Consider the following 13,834-nt stretch of genomic DNA (forward strand, 5'->3'; position numbering starts at 1 on the left):
CAATCAGATAATAATGAACCTTATTCCATTTCCTTTGTCATTATTGGTTCACAGAGATTTGGGCTTTCGATGGCTTTATTCTTCAAGAACGCAGGATCTATTGAAATAGTTTGTACTCGGGTATAAATGGATTCTGATTTGTATGAATGCTACTCAAATCAAAGCTGTAGTTTAGTGTGGAGAAATTACTCATGCAACCATCACAAGTCCCACTGTATTCTGTCTGTACCCCATAATTTATGTGATTCTTTAGTATTCTCTTGAACTAAAGTCAGTGAAGTAAGTGTCCATCCCTGACAACTAGGAAGGAGAAAATAAATCATGAAGTGAGTTTTTTATTATTATGAAGACAGTGAAGGGTTTTTCCCTCCTTCCCCCTGTATTGTCTAGTGAAACTGTACCAAGTTATCAAGGTGTTTGGTGTACTAGCCAAAAACCGACTGGAATCAGAAGTGACACATTCATCATGACAAGAACAAAATTACTTATCTATAATAGGATTTGAACACTTCAATTACAGCATCACCATTAGTGAAAGCATCCAAATCAAAAGGCAGGTGAGGTTTTGTTAATTCATTTTACCCAAGTAGCTGAGATTGCTCATTCTTAGGTGATTCTGAACACATACAAGATTTTGAACCCTGGACCAAAAGGGGTAATTTTTAGTTGGATCAAAGATGCGGGGGGAGGGAAGCCTCATTGAAAAAGAATGGTTCTAACCTCTTTTGAAGGACCATCAATTGAATTACTTCTGAAGAAATACAAAGTCATCAGGACCAAGATACCCACTCCATCTCATAAATGCTAACTGATATTTTACTATTAAATTCAGGAATTCAAACCAACTGAAATGAAACAGGCAGCCATCAGCTGCCTCCTTAATGTTGGTACCAGAAAAATGGAACACACTTCCTAGTGCTTCTCCTAATTATCACTGCATTTCCCATGGAAAACCTTGGGGGAAAGAGGGAATCACAAGTGTTTGGAAAAGGAGCCCAGAGAAATGGGGAGCCCCCCAAATGGTTATATCGGATATAAAGATACTGGTCCATTCTCCTGGGCTTTATTTGCATTTATATTTGTGTTTAGCTACAGTTAACTGTTGTTTTAATTGTTTTAACAGGTTGTTACTGTACATGGTCCAGAATGATATGGTGAGATGGGCAGCTATATATATCTGATAAATAAATGTCCATATTAGGACTTCCACCCGCTTTTGATGCTTAATTGACATTATTCTATATTTTTTTAAAAAATTAAGTCCTAATTTAATTTCTAATTCTAATGTTAAATTTATACATTTTTAAATGTTTCAGTTATATTATATTTCATACCATCCAGAGCTCCTCTTTTAGGGAGATGGGAGGTTTAGATATAGTAAAAGTTAAGACAATAAAGAATACAGGATATTCATTTCTAATGACATGGATCTTGCATTTATCTAGCCTATAGGATCATTAATATAAAAAGTACATATTTTGTAATTGTGTGGATTTTACTCAGGAGGGAATATATCCTATTTTAAGAACTAATTATTTAATGATTTTTTTCCCATCGAAATTATATTACTGCACTTACAAATCTCTTCATTAGCTATCCAGTTTCTGATGGTAGCTCAGAGTCATTCTGGAGGCTCCTTATTTTTGAAAATATCTCTGTGCTACAAACCAAAATTCATGAATGATTCAAAGATACCACCTGCTCTATGGAATTTCATACATCCTGCCTAAGTTACTAAAGTGCTCATTTTTATGGAGATGAGCTATTCTAAACAGAGGAATTAGAGACACTTCCTTGCATAAAGTTTCCAGGAAGCCATAATTGGTGCACCTGATGCTTTATTTTGAAGTAGAGAAGTCCAACGTAAGCACTAGATAAAATAAGTAGCAAAATACTCATTATTTTGCCGGCAGTGTCACTTTTTCCTGGAAGAAAAGAAGCTGGCATTACTCAGAACATTGACAGTATGGCTTCTGAACAAACAATTATTTCAGTTTAATTTGCTTCCCATTACCTCTCATAAAACCCCCTTTTAAAACATCCACACATATGCGGCAGATAAGCTTGGCATTTATACAAAAGAGATGGTTCTTGCATTTATTTTCGCCTCTTTCTATGCAATGGGTTTTTGCCAACATTACATTTGGGGCTTCCTATATGATTATTTTCTAGGAGTCTGACTAATAAGAAAAATAAGAAGCATGCAATAGCATCATAGGTAAGTAAGTAAGTAAGTAAATCATTCAAAATTCTGTTCCAAATCTCAGGGCAGGATGCAAAACAGATAAACAAGAAGTCTTGACCCTAGCCCTACTTAGCACCTTGGATCCTGGCTCCATTAGTTGCTTATCAGTACCATAAACAACCCATCTGCATGGCCTTTTCTGTTGAATTAATTAAAATAGGAAATTTCAAGTGCCTGAGAAATCAAGAAAATCAAGCCATTCAAATGAGTATAAAGATTTATTGCAAACTTAAATTTTCTACAAGAATCTGAACTACTAATGGTCAAGGGAAATTAGCGGGAGTTGAGAATAGAAAGAAATTCAAAGTGGGCTGGACTTAGTAGATCTCTCGTGGATGCAAAGGGACTCATGACTTATGCCATGTTTGACCCCTCCCTCGGGTTCAGCTCGGTCATCTCCTAAAGGCAATTATACAATCACAAAAGAATTCACAGAAGGAAAATGGATGGAGATTCACAAAGAAGTCCCCGAATAATCTATCAGTGAAATAAAATCTCAGAGGTATCAATTAAAAAAAACAAAAGTAAATAAATTCTGCCCCTGCCCAGATGTAAATTATCATAGTAAGGGAAAAGAGGAGATGGTTTTTCCTTTTTTTTCAAATTCTAACAAGGACTTGAAATATAGATGAAAAAATGTCAGCTATTAATTTCTTACTTTCAAGTATTTGAAGAACAGTATAATACTGTCAATCAGTGCCTACTATATGTTTAATAATATGGATTAACTGTCAGTTTAAAAATATTACAATATTACACTATGATATGGTTGTTCTTCCCATACAGTGCACACTTTCTGAATGCTTTCTGAATGCACTGTACGTTAATCTTGTCTACATATGTGTCCATCTTGTGTAATAGTATCTATACATGAAAACAAATATTTTTGTCCTATATGAAATCAAATAGCAATAAAAGTTGAACGGTTTGTGTTTTGGATTGATCTATCATTTTAACTACTGCTAATCTACCAAACAATAAAAGTGAAATATGTTTTCATGTCTTAAGTCCTATTTTATTTTTGTGGCCCATAAGGAAGAATGAGTGAAGAAAACCTGATTTATAATCCTGGATAAAACTGTGGAAAATACCTTAGAACAAGAACAAATAATCAAATTCATAAATGAAGTAAAACCATAAATAAGCAAGCAAACAAATGTAGACTGCTCACTGGAAGTACTAATAATGAAGCGGTCGCAGCAGTGGTCAGAAATGGCCACCACAAAGAAGAACTCCACCGGAAAAGAATGTGCAGGAGGAAGATAAGAAGTGAAAGTTTTGGTTGACCGGGTTAAATTGTAAAAGCAACAACTAAAGTACCCTGGAATTTAAACTTACAAAAAATAACATCACTCCCAAAGAAGAGTCAGAAGGAGCAAAGGAAAGTGAAAAGGGAAAGGTTTGGCTTTCTTTTTTCTTCTCTCTCCTTCCCTATACTGACAACTAAGAGACTTAAATAAGAAATCAGAAAAATCCACTTTGACATCAATAGGCAATTAAGCTGAAAATAAAACAAAATGCCAAAGGGATAATAAAGATTTCTGGACATTAAAATTTTTCTTTTTCATAATCAGGAGAGAAAAAGAATAAGAGCAGGATCTGGAAGAGGGAGGAGACTGCCTTGAATTAAAAAGAATCTAAAGTAAAACTTCAACAAGACTTCTAAAAGATACATTTTAACTGAAACTTTGCAACTAAATAGTAACCCCAGGAAGAGAAAGTGAAAAAAAAGAGCAAAAAAGAAACAGTGTGTATTTGGATTATTTGGTGATCTTTGGATTTTTGGTTATTATATTTGAATGACTAAAATCAATCGGGTGGTTGTTTAAAAATTTATACAATGGCACCACTTCTGGATGAATTGAAAATGGAACTTAAAAAGTACAAAGAAGATGCACAAGAAGGGAAGGGTTCTTTTGGCTTTGTTTTTCAATTCTCAGAAATGGAGATTTGGAACTATGAGAAACAACAAGACTGCAAAACAAGAAGACTGGGACAAAGAAGAAGCCATCTTTAATGAACAAGCAATTTTATGTGGGGAAGAAAAAGGAAAGGGGGGAAAGAGAATGGAGAATTTAAGACTTAAAAAAACAACCAAAGAAAAGAAAAATAATTCGAAAAATAAGTATAATACTGGAAAGCAACAGAAAGGGGAATACAGAAGAGAGAAACAGAGGTAGAGAGACAAGGGGGTAAAAAGGGGAGAGAGAAGAAGAGAGGGAAGAAGGAAAGGAAAAGAAGTTACAAAGGACCGGAGCAAGATATAGAGAAACAGGGCCTATTTAGAGATAATGGGTGAAAATCTAACTGAAAAAGGGATTCTGTAAAGGTACATAAGATTGTATTGTTATATTAGTAATAGAAATAACTTTAGAAAATTGGAAACAACGTATGATTAAAATGAGGGATAAAATAGTTAGTGTAATTTAGTGAAATGTTTGTGAATAAAATAAATGAAATAAAATAAACGAGAAAATTGAATTAGGAAGGAACGGGTACATTTTAATTAGTTAATGTTTTATAAAATATAAGTGAAAGGGGGGGATTAACTATGGAAAGCTTATAATTGTTCCCTTAGAAGTATGACATTTAATTGAAAAGTAATGTTAAAGATGTTAAGACTTTAATGAATATTAATATTAATGATAGAATTGAATTGGAATGAAATGTTGTTTTAATTATATACATTTATATTTTTTTAAGAATACAGTGTGTATTTTAAGAATGTACCAACCAGAATCCGAATGGAAGTTATATATTATATTGAATGTTACAACTTTAGGGAAAAGATATAAAGGCGTCATACTCCGATTAGCAACTACAGGAGAAATTTTGTTTAATGAGAAAATATAATAGATAATTGAAACAGGACAGACAAAAAATATAAATACAATGATTTGAATTGAGATGAGATAATTAAAATAAAATTGAGAAAATTAAAAGATGGGAGAAGCTATGCAGAAAATGTAAAATAGTAATAAGATATGGAATAGAATATAAAAATGAGCATGAACCTGAATTTGTGTCTGTACAAAGAAATGTAACCCGGGATTACGCTACTTTCAAAAAAGATGTTTATTTGTATTTTTTTTTCTCTCTGTGAAAACTTAAATACAATTTACAAAAAAAAAAAAAGAAGAACACAGAGAAACACACAGTTCTAGCAAAATGCTAAGCATTGTGCCAGGAACAATTGGAAATGACTAAATGATTGAACAGCAACAAATGAAGTTTTGGAAGTTGTTTTTGAAGTTCTTTACAATATTCATAACTTAGCAGATGATTTAGCATCTGGTAAAGCTGTCACTCAATAAATGCATTTATTGAAATTGCAGATATGTCTCTGTTTTGATTCCTAAGAAATGTCAAGCTGGTATAAGCAGATCTTCTAAAATAATCTTTTTCCCCTTCCTTTTTTAGACCTTACAGTTATGCTCCATATGCTGGAGCTAAAGTAGGCTTCAGAATTAAATTGGCTATGCTGTATTTAGAGATATCCATTACTTTCAAAGCAAAACACAGAAAATGTATAAAGTTTGACTTAGTTCTTTGCCGAAAATATCCTTCCACTTTTTGCACAGTTGTTTTTGGGTCATGAAAGTGAGAAAGAGAATTTTCTACACTTTTGGGAGTAGCAGGCAAGGCAACGTCATTCAGGAGAAGACAAGCAAGTAACTAGCCTTCCCCTCTTCCTTTTATTCTGAAAACGCTGTTCTTCTAAAGAAGGTAGCAACAGAGGAGAAGAAGTAACAGAATAATAGGGTTTGGAAGGGGCCTTGTAGGTCTTCTAGTCCAATCCCCTGCTGAAGCAGGAGAGTCTATACCATTTAGGAAAAGTGGTTGTCTAATGTCTTCTTAAAAGCCTCCAATGATAGGGCACCCACAACTTCCGGTGGCAAGCTGTTCCACTGTTTCATTGTTCTCATTGTTCGGAAGTTTCTCCTTAGTTCCAGATTGCTTCTCTCCTTGGTTAGTTTCCATCCATTGTTTCTTGTCTTGCCTTCTGGTGCTTTGGAAAATAGGTTGACCCCCTCTTTTCCAAAGCACTAGAAGGCTTCATCTTTTGCTGCTTTTCAGATAAAGTGCAGAGAATGTTTCCCCTCAGCTGAAGTTCTACTGTGGACCTCACAATAAAGATCTAAAATTATTCAGAGAGAATGGGGGTGGGGAGGTGAACTAGGCACAGGATGGGACAAATGATGAATTAAATACAACAGCCATCTGTTCTGATGCTACAGAATGCTTGTAAATACCGGTAGTCTAACATTTGCACAATGAAAGAGTTCAGTTTGTATGGCACTGTCAATGGAAGTACTTAATTTTGTATTTAATCTCATTTAGACAGTGCATAAGAACTCAGTGTTACCATTGTGTGCAGCAAAAACAGGTGTATCTATATAAAGAAGGGTCGTTGGTCCTAACCTGATACGACCTTTCTCTTTGTGTGGAGATAGCATTCAGGACTGGGTGAGCAGTTTCTGCCTGTGATTGGACTGAGTCTGTCAAAACTTTGATGACACTCCCTCTGCTGCTAGGGACCTCCCCAGAAATTGGCGAAGGAATAGTGACAGACTGACGTGTTCTCCTATAAGTATAATACACACCATTACATTCGGAACGCACCATGAAAGGGTGGGACTGAATGCTATCTCCACACAAAGAGAAAGGTTGTATCAGGTTAGGACCAACGACCCTTCTCCATTGTGGTGGAGATAGCATTCAGGATTGGGACATACCAAAGCCGGCTGTCCTACTGGTGTGGCCTAGTGCAGTCTGAGTCCCTTATACAGAATGGGCCTTTTGCAAAACCCTCTGTCCAAAAGCTGCCTCAGTAGAAGCAAATGAGTCCAGCTTATAGTGTCTGATGGAGAAGGAGAGGCCCAGGTAGCCACCCTGCAAACCTCCTCCAGAGAGGCCTAGGTGGACCACGCCGTTGATGTTGCCGCACTTCTTGTTGAGTGCACTGTTATCCTTGGAGGAACTGCAAGTCCCTGTGTTTGGTAAGCCTTGGATATGCAAAGTCTTATCCATCTCCCCACAGTCGTTGGAGTTACCTTGCAGCTCATGGTGTAAGGTTGAAAGGAAACAAAGAGGGATTCAGACCTCCTGAAGGACAATGTCCTCTTGATGTAAATCCTCAACGCCCTCGGAACATCCAGAGTATGCCATCGTCTTTCTAACGCATGCACAGGATGAGGACAAAAGTCAGGTAAAATTAGTTCTTGGAATCTGTGGAACCATGAGTTCACCTTTGGCATGAATGAAGGGTCTAGTCTTAACACCACTCGATTGGTGTGAAGCACACAAAGGTCTTTCCTGACAGACAAGGCTACCAGATCCGAAATCTTCTGGCAGAGATGATCGCTACCAGAAAGGCTACCTTACAAGACAAGGTAATTGACCTCAGTGGTTCAAATGGGGCCTCAGGACTGCAGGACTTTAGAGAGGTCCCATGTTGGATATCGATGAACCAGTGGAGGCCTCAGGTTTGTAGCCCCCTTCAGAAACCTGCGGACCGTGGGATGTCTAGACAAAGATTCCACTCCCCGCAAGGATAGAACAGAGGACAAGGCTGCAACTTGCCTCAGCAGAGTATTAGGTGAAAGCCCCCTGTTCAGGCCCTCTTGGAGGAAGTCCAGCACCTGGGCAATTGAGGCCCCAGAAGGGACAATGTCATACTTACAACACCATGCACTGAAAGCTTTCCAGGTTGCATCATAGATGCGGTTGGTGGAGGGTCTCCTGGAGGCCTGGATAGTTCTTATTACTCTGGAGGAATAATTGTCCCAGATCAGAGATCTCCACTCAATCTCCAGATGGCCAAGTGAAGCCACTGGGGCTCTGGATGCAATATTGGCCCCTGGCCGAGCAACACTCTGTCTTCCGGTATCCTCCAAGATCTGGAAATGGAAAGGTTTACTAAGTGTGCAAACCAAGGCCTCCTGGGCCAATGAGGGGCTACAAGGATAAGCTCTGCTCTTTCCACCAACAGTTTCTGGATTAATCTCAGGATCAGGCAGAGGAGGAAAGGCATACAGGAGCTCCTGTGGTCAAGGGCTGCATGAGGTGTTCGTTCCCTCCGCCCCCAGAACTGCAAACCTGGAATAGAATCTCTGGAGTTGCGTGATGTCCTGGGAAGCCAAGAGATCCACTGCTGGGCATCCAAAGCACTCTGACAGCTCCTGAAACAAATCGGGATGCAGATGCCACTTTGGTGGCCCTGCTAAGCCAGTCAGCCTCAACATTGGCCACGCCTGCAATGTGCTCAGCCCTGAGTGATACCTGGTGTCTCTCTGCCCATAAACAGAGCTGCTCTGCCTCCAGCATCAGAGGCCCTGAATGAGTCCCCCCTTTGGCAGTTAATGTGTGCCTTGGTAGACACATTGTCAGTCAAAATTAGGATGTCATTAACTGAGACCACGTCCTCTAATTGTCTCAGGGCCAGATGGACCGCTCAAAGCTCTAACCAATTGATATTATGATCAAAATCTGTCTGTGACCGTTGTCCTTGAAGCACCCTGGATTGAATGTGGGCACCCCAGCCATGAAGACTGGCATCTGTGGTCAGCACTAACCTGTTCGATTCCTTGAATAGGAATCCACGGAAAGCACTTCAGATGACCCACCATCTTAAAGATTTCAGGACCAACTGAGTTAATCTGACCTGTAAGAGGGAACAACTCCTACCTTTCTTCTGATAGGGTAGAAGGAACCATTGGAGTGACCTGGCGTGCAGTCTAGCCCAGGGCACTATATTAATGCAGGATATCATTTTCCCCAGGAGCTTAGAAAGTGGAGCCAGGGATACTCTAGATTTCACTTGTCCAATTAACTCCCTGATACTCTCCTGATGTTCTAGGGATAAGGACACCTTGCTGGAAATAGTATTTATTACAGCTCCCAGATGGAGTAAGGTATTGGTGGGAGTGAAGTGGCTTTTGGCCTCGTTGACAGAGAAGCCATACTCCTGGAGCACTTGAATGGTGATCTCTAAATCCTCTACAGCTCTAGATGGGGAAGATGACTGGACCAGTATGTCATCGAGATAACACTGGACCCTAACTGATATAGCCCTAAGGAGGGCTGCCAGGGATGCCAACAGATTAGTGAATGACCTGGGGGCTGAGGAAAGTCCAAAGGGCAAGGCCCTGTATTGGTAGTGCCTCCCATTGTAGCAGAACCTGAGAAATTGTCAATGAGCAGGGATAATAGGGACATGGACACAGGCCTCCGTTAAATCAATGGAGGTAAGGAAGTCCCCCTCCCTAATTCCCTCCAGGATGGACTGGAGTGAATGCATCTTGAACCGCCTATATTTCACCTGGTGGTTAAGGCGCTACAAATCCAGAATTGCCCTTCACCACCACCCCTGAGGCTTTTTGGATTACAAACAATATGGAATAGAATCCCATGCCATGTTGACCTGCAGGCACCGGCTGAATAGCCTGAATCTCCAGCAGGTGCTGAATAGCTGTTTCCATAAGGTTCCTTCTTTCTGCATTCCTAGATATAGGGCAACGAATGAAAAACCTTGGCGGCATAGAGTGGAATTCTATAGATAGTCCAGAGCAGACTGTCTCCAAGACCCAGGTGTCAGTGGTTACTTCCTCCCAATGCCTGGCAAACAAGGCCAGCAGTCCCCCAATTGGAGGGTTGGCCTCCATTTTATCTGGGGCATTGGAAGGGACGACCCCCACCCCCTCGAAAGGGCTGCTTATTGTTAAAAGGATGATTTCTACCTATCCTGTCCTGGCTTTGTTCCTGCCTGGGTGCGAAAGACCTCTGGGGTCTGGGGAATCCCCCTCCTGTTTCGTGGGTCCTATAATAGGAGCATCTGCCATAGGGAGTTGGTCTATAATCACTTGGATGGCAAAACCTTCCCTTTGTCTTTGGAGTCTACTAGGACCTTGTCCAGAGCCTCTCCAAACAATTTATCCCCTTTAAATGGGGCTGTGGCCAACCTCCACTTGTGCCTCATATCAGCCTGCCATTGCTTTAGCCAGAGCAAGCGATGAGAGGCCACTGTTCCCCCTATTGCCCTGCATGCAAATCTGTCAGCACACAGTGTGGCATCAGCTGAAAAATTCCACTGTTGCCAATAGTTTGTTCACATGCAGGTGTGATCTGACATCGTCCAGTGGTTTTCTCTCCTGTAGCTCCTGGAGCCAGATGAGAGAGGCCCTGTTGAAGAAAGATGCAGCTGTGGAAGCTTTCACTGCCCATGCTGCTGACAGGTGTGTTCTTTGAAACGTTTGCTCAGCCTTCTTGTCCTCAGCCTTCAGTGAGTCCTCAGGCTCCCCAGGGATGTCTGTGTTGGCTTGCAGGGCTGCAACTGGGGCGTCAACACAGGGCACTTCCAGGGCCTCGGAAAGATCGCCTCCTACATTAAACAATTTGTCTAGAGAGGAAGGGCTTGGACCGGACCCGAGGGATGACCACTGTCTTTGGATGACTGTGGTGAACATCTTTGGCGCAGGGATGACATCTGCTGTGACTGTTTTCTCAGAAAACAATGGGTCATTGGGGTCTTCAGAGGGGTCTGCAGGCTCCTCCAGTTCAGGGACTAAGCCTCGCCCTGTGGCCTTTTTGGCCTTAAAGAGGAGAGATATAAAAATGGCAGGTTGGAACAAGCCAGGGATAGAGCCTTGGTCAGCCTCGTTGAGGCCCTCATCATCAGAATAGTTTCTGTCCATCACCTGGCCACTGTCAGATGTGATGGAGTGGGAGCTTACAGCAGGAATATACGCACCTGATTCTGTATGCAGGGAAAGATCATCATCATAATGAGACCTGGGTCTCCTACTGCCTCTGGATGAAGAAGCAGAAACCTCTGAGGGAGAACCTCTGGTCTGTCTCAAGACAGCTGACACTCCTTGCCTCACTGCCTCATTTAACATAGCCTGCATATTAACCTGGAACTCAGGTTCCTGTGCCCTAACTGGTCTGATCCCAGCTGAAATGGGAGTAAAGGTTACTTCTGGAGCCATTCTGTGCCTCTTGATCAGTAACTGGCAGTTGCTCTGTTGCTGGGCAGGTAGAGAAAAAGTTTCTGATCTCAAAAGCCTCCATAGAATCCTGCTCTTCAGCTCCCACTATGGCCGCTTCTGCTACTGCAGTCCTGTCAGTTTGCAGTTGCTTCTTTCCTCTAGATAATGGCTGTTCCTCATTTGGGCAGGAAATTATGCAGGGTGCCATTTCCTTATCATTTTGCTCTTTCCCTCGAGCCCACACTTTATCCAGTGCCTTGTCCCTGAGGCACTCGTCCATCTCTACTGCCTTGGAGCCCTTTGGGGTTTTCTGCAGCCTTGTCCTTTGGCTTGTGGCTGTAAAATGAAGCCATCTGTTCTGGGGCTGCTGGATTTAGAGAGTGTGATGGCTGTCGAGCCGCCCCCTTCACTCTCCTGACATTGCGGCTAGCCTTTTGTGATTCTGCCATCTCTGACTCCAACGATCTTACTCTGGAGTCACCCCGATCATGCTGCAGCCTTTCACTTTCCTAAACCTACTCTCACTACCTGTACTCTTCGCTGCAGGTCTTCTGACCCTTTAAAGGATGCCGTGGTTAAACTCAGCGTCTCCAACAGCCGAAACCGCTGGGAGCCTCCCAAGCCAAAGTGCGGGAAGGAGGTGAGGATGGTATTCAAACTCCTTCCGCAACCAGAACCTTAGTACCTTGTAGATCGGCCCTCAGCCAATCCAAAGTCCAATGATCAGGGCAGAGCCCCGGCCACACTGCAGTCTGACAGCTGTCAAAGTGGTAAACCGGTTCTGGCTTGCAATAGAATTCAGGATTGGTGTTTTTATTCCTATTTTTCCAATCAATTAGAAGGGATTTGTTAAATTTGCTAGAAGAAATTAACATGTCATCCAACAAGCTGACTGAATCAATTTCTGGGGTGGACCCTAGCAGCAGAGGGAGTGTCATCAAAGTCTTGACAGACTCAGTCCAATCACAGGCAGAGACTGATCACCCAATCCTGAATGCTGTCTCCACCACAATGGAGAACACCAAGGACCACTCAGTTCAACTCTGAGCTATATTCTTTCTATTATCTTTTTCTCCATAGGTTTAGAAGAAGTCTTAATGTAAACTTATAGTAACCTTCCAAAATTGAGTGACTTGGGCTACACTCCCCAATCAAAAGTAATCCTCTCTTTCACAAACTTTTGTGATCAAGGTGAGGAGAAAGAAATGCCTGGTTCTTACCTAATTTGAGATAGGAAGGGGTGTGCTGGTCTGCCCTTCTTGTTTTCTGTCCCATGAAGAAGATGTGAAATGAATGCTTACTTTCCATTCTGCTGTATACTTGATAGGATGCTGTTAACTTTAATATTTTCTTGTCTCATCTTCCACTTTTTTTTATAGCAAGAGCGGAGAAGGGCGAAATTAACTTGTTTGGTCAGAGCAAGGATACTAACTACATTTAATAGTGACTGGAAACAATGGGCTTTTTGTGAGAAAAGAAAAGAAAAATGAAGTTGTGATTTATGGGTTTGATGCTTAGAAATTTCTATGGAAAGAAATCATGTTGTAATCTTACAAAGAGAGGAAAAATATAATGTATTTGTAACTGCTGTTAAAAAGATCAGAAGCCTTTCCTTTCCTTTTTCCTTTCCTTCCCCTTCTCCTCCCCTCTTGCCTTTTTTAAAAGTTTTATTGATTGAATCCTTTAAAAATTCTTTAATAAAAATTATATATTTAATTATCCATCTAAGGACCGGAGAACATGTGGTTTTGTTCATTTCCAGCTAGTTTTAGCCAATATAAAAAACTATCAACATTAACGGAAATGTGTATAACCCCAAAAAAGGACAAAAATTCTGTACCCAAATCTACTTTCTTCTCCAATAATAGGGATGCTATACTACATTAAATAAATGAACAGTGGATTTTCCTTGAAAGATGAAAAAAAGAACCATAAATTCTCAGAATGTGCAAAGCAGATGGTATACCAAAGAATGCAGGACACTTGAACTATTAAAGGAAGGTGTTTTTTTCAGATGCGTGCCAAGTTTTACATCCTCTCAACCAGGGGTGGGATTCTACCAGTTCGCAACTATTCACTAGAACTGGTTGTTAACATTCTAAGCAGTTCGGAGAACCATTTGTTAGAAGAAATTACTGGCCTAATCCTGTAAGGAAGGCAGGAAGGAAACATTCTGGTGTTGCTTATAGAAACTGCCTCTCCATTAACCCTTATTACATTCTTGGCAGGATGAGACTTCCTGTCTCAGGAACCTCTCTGGAGTTTTTCCCCCTCCTTTGCTTATACTTTTCTTGTGTAGAGAGACCATTCAAAGTTACAATGGCACTGAAAAAAGTGACTTATGACCATTTTTCACACTTATAACTGTTGCAGCATCCCCACAGCCATGAGAGGCCAGGCGAGGAGATGCGTGCCTCAATGTGAGTGATATTGAGTTGGCCACACCCAGCCAATAACATGACCACCAAGCCATGTCCACCCAGTCACATGACCACAAGCCATGCCCACCACCTAAGCCACAACTACAAACTGGTTGTTAAAAATTTGAATCCCACCCCTGCTCTCCATGTGGAGATAGAAATATTGTATCAGAGAGAAGACG

General features: G+C 40.9%; 1 long non-coding RNA gene across 1 annotated transcript in view; it reads right to left on the reverse strand.

Annotated features, from left to right (window-relative positions):
* Positions 1–13,834, reverse strand: part of LOC148127804 (uncharacterized) — a 74,325-nt gene that overhangs the window by 2,722 nt on the left and 57,769 nt on the right. The window lies entirely within an intron of this gene.

The sequence above is a fragment of the Pseudonaja textilis genome, chromosome 1 (genome assembly GCF_049901715.1).
Source record: "Pseudonaja textilis isolate UNSWEBS1 chromosome 1, rPseTex1.2, whole genome shotgun sequence".
NCBI classification, from domain to species: domain Eukaryota; kingdom Metazoa; phylum Chordata; class Lepidosauria; order Squamata; family Elapidae; genus Pseudonaja; species Pseudonaja textilis.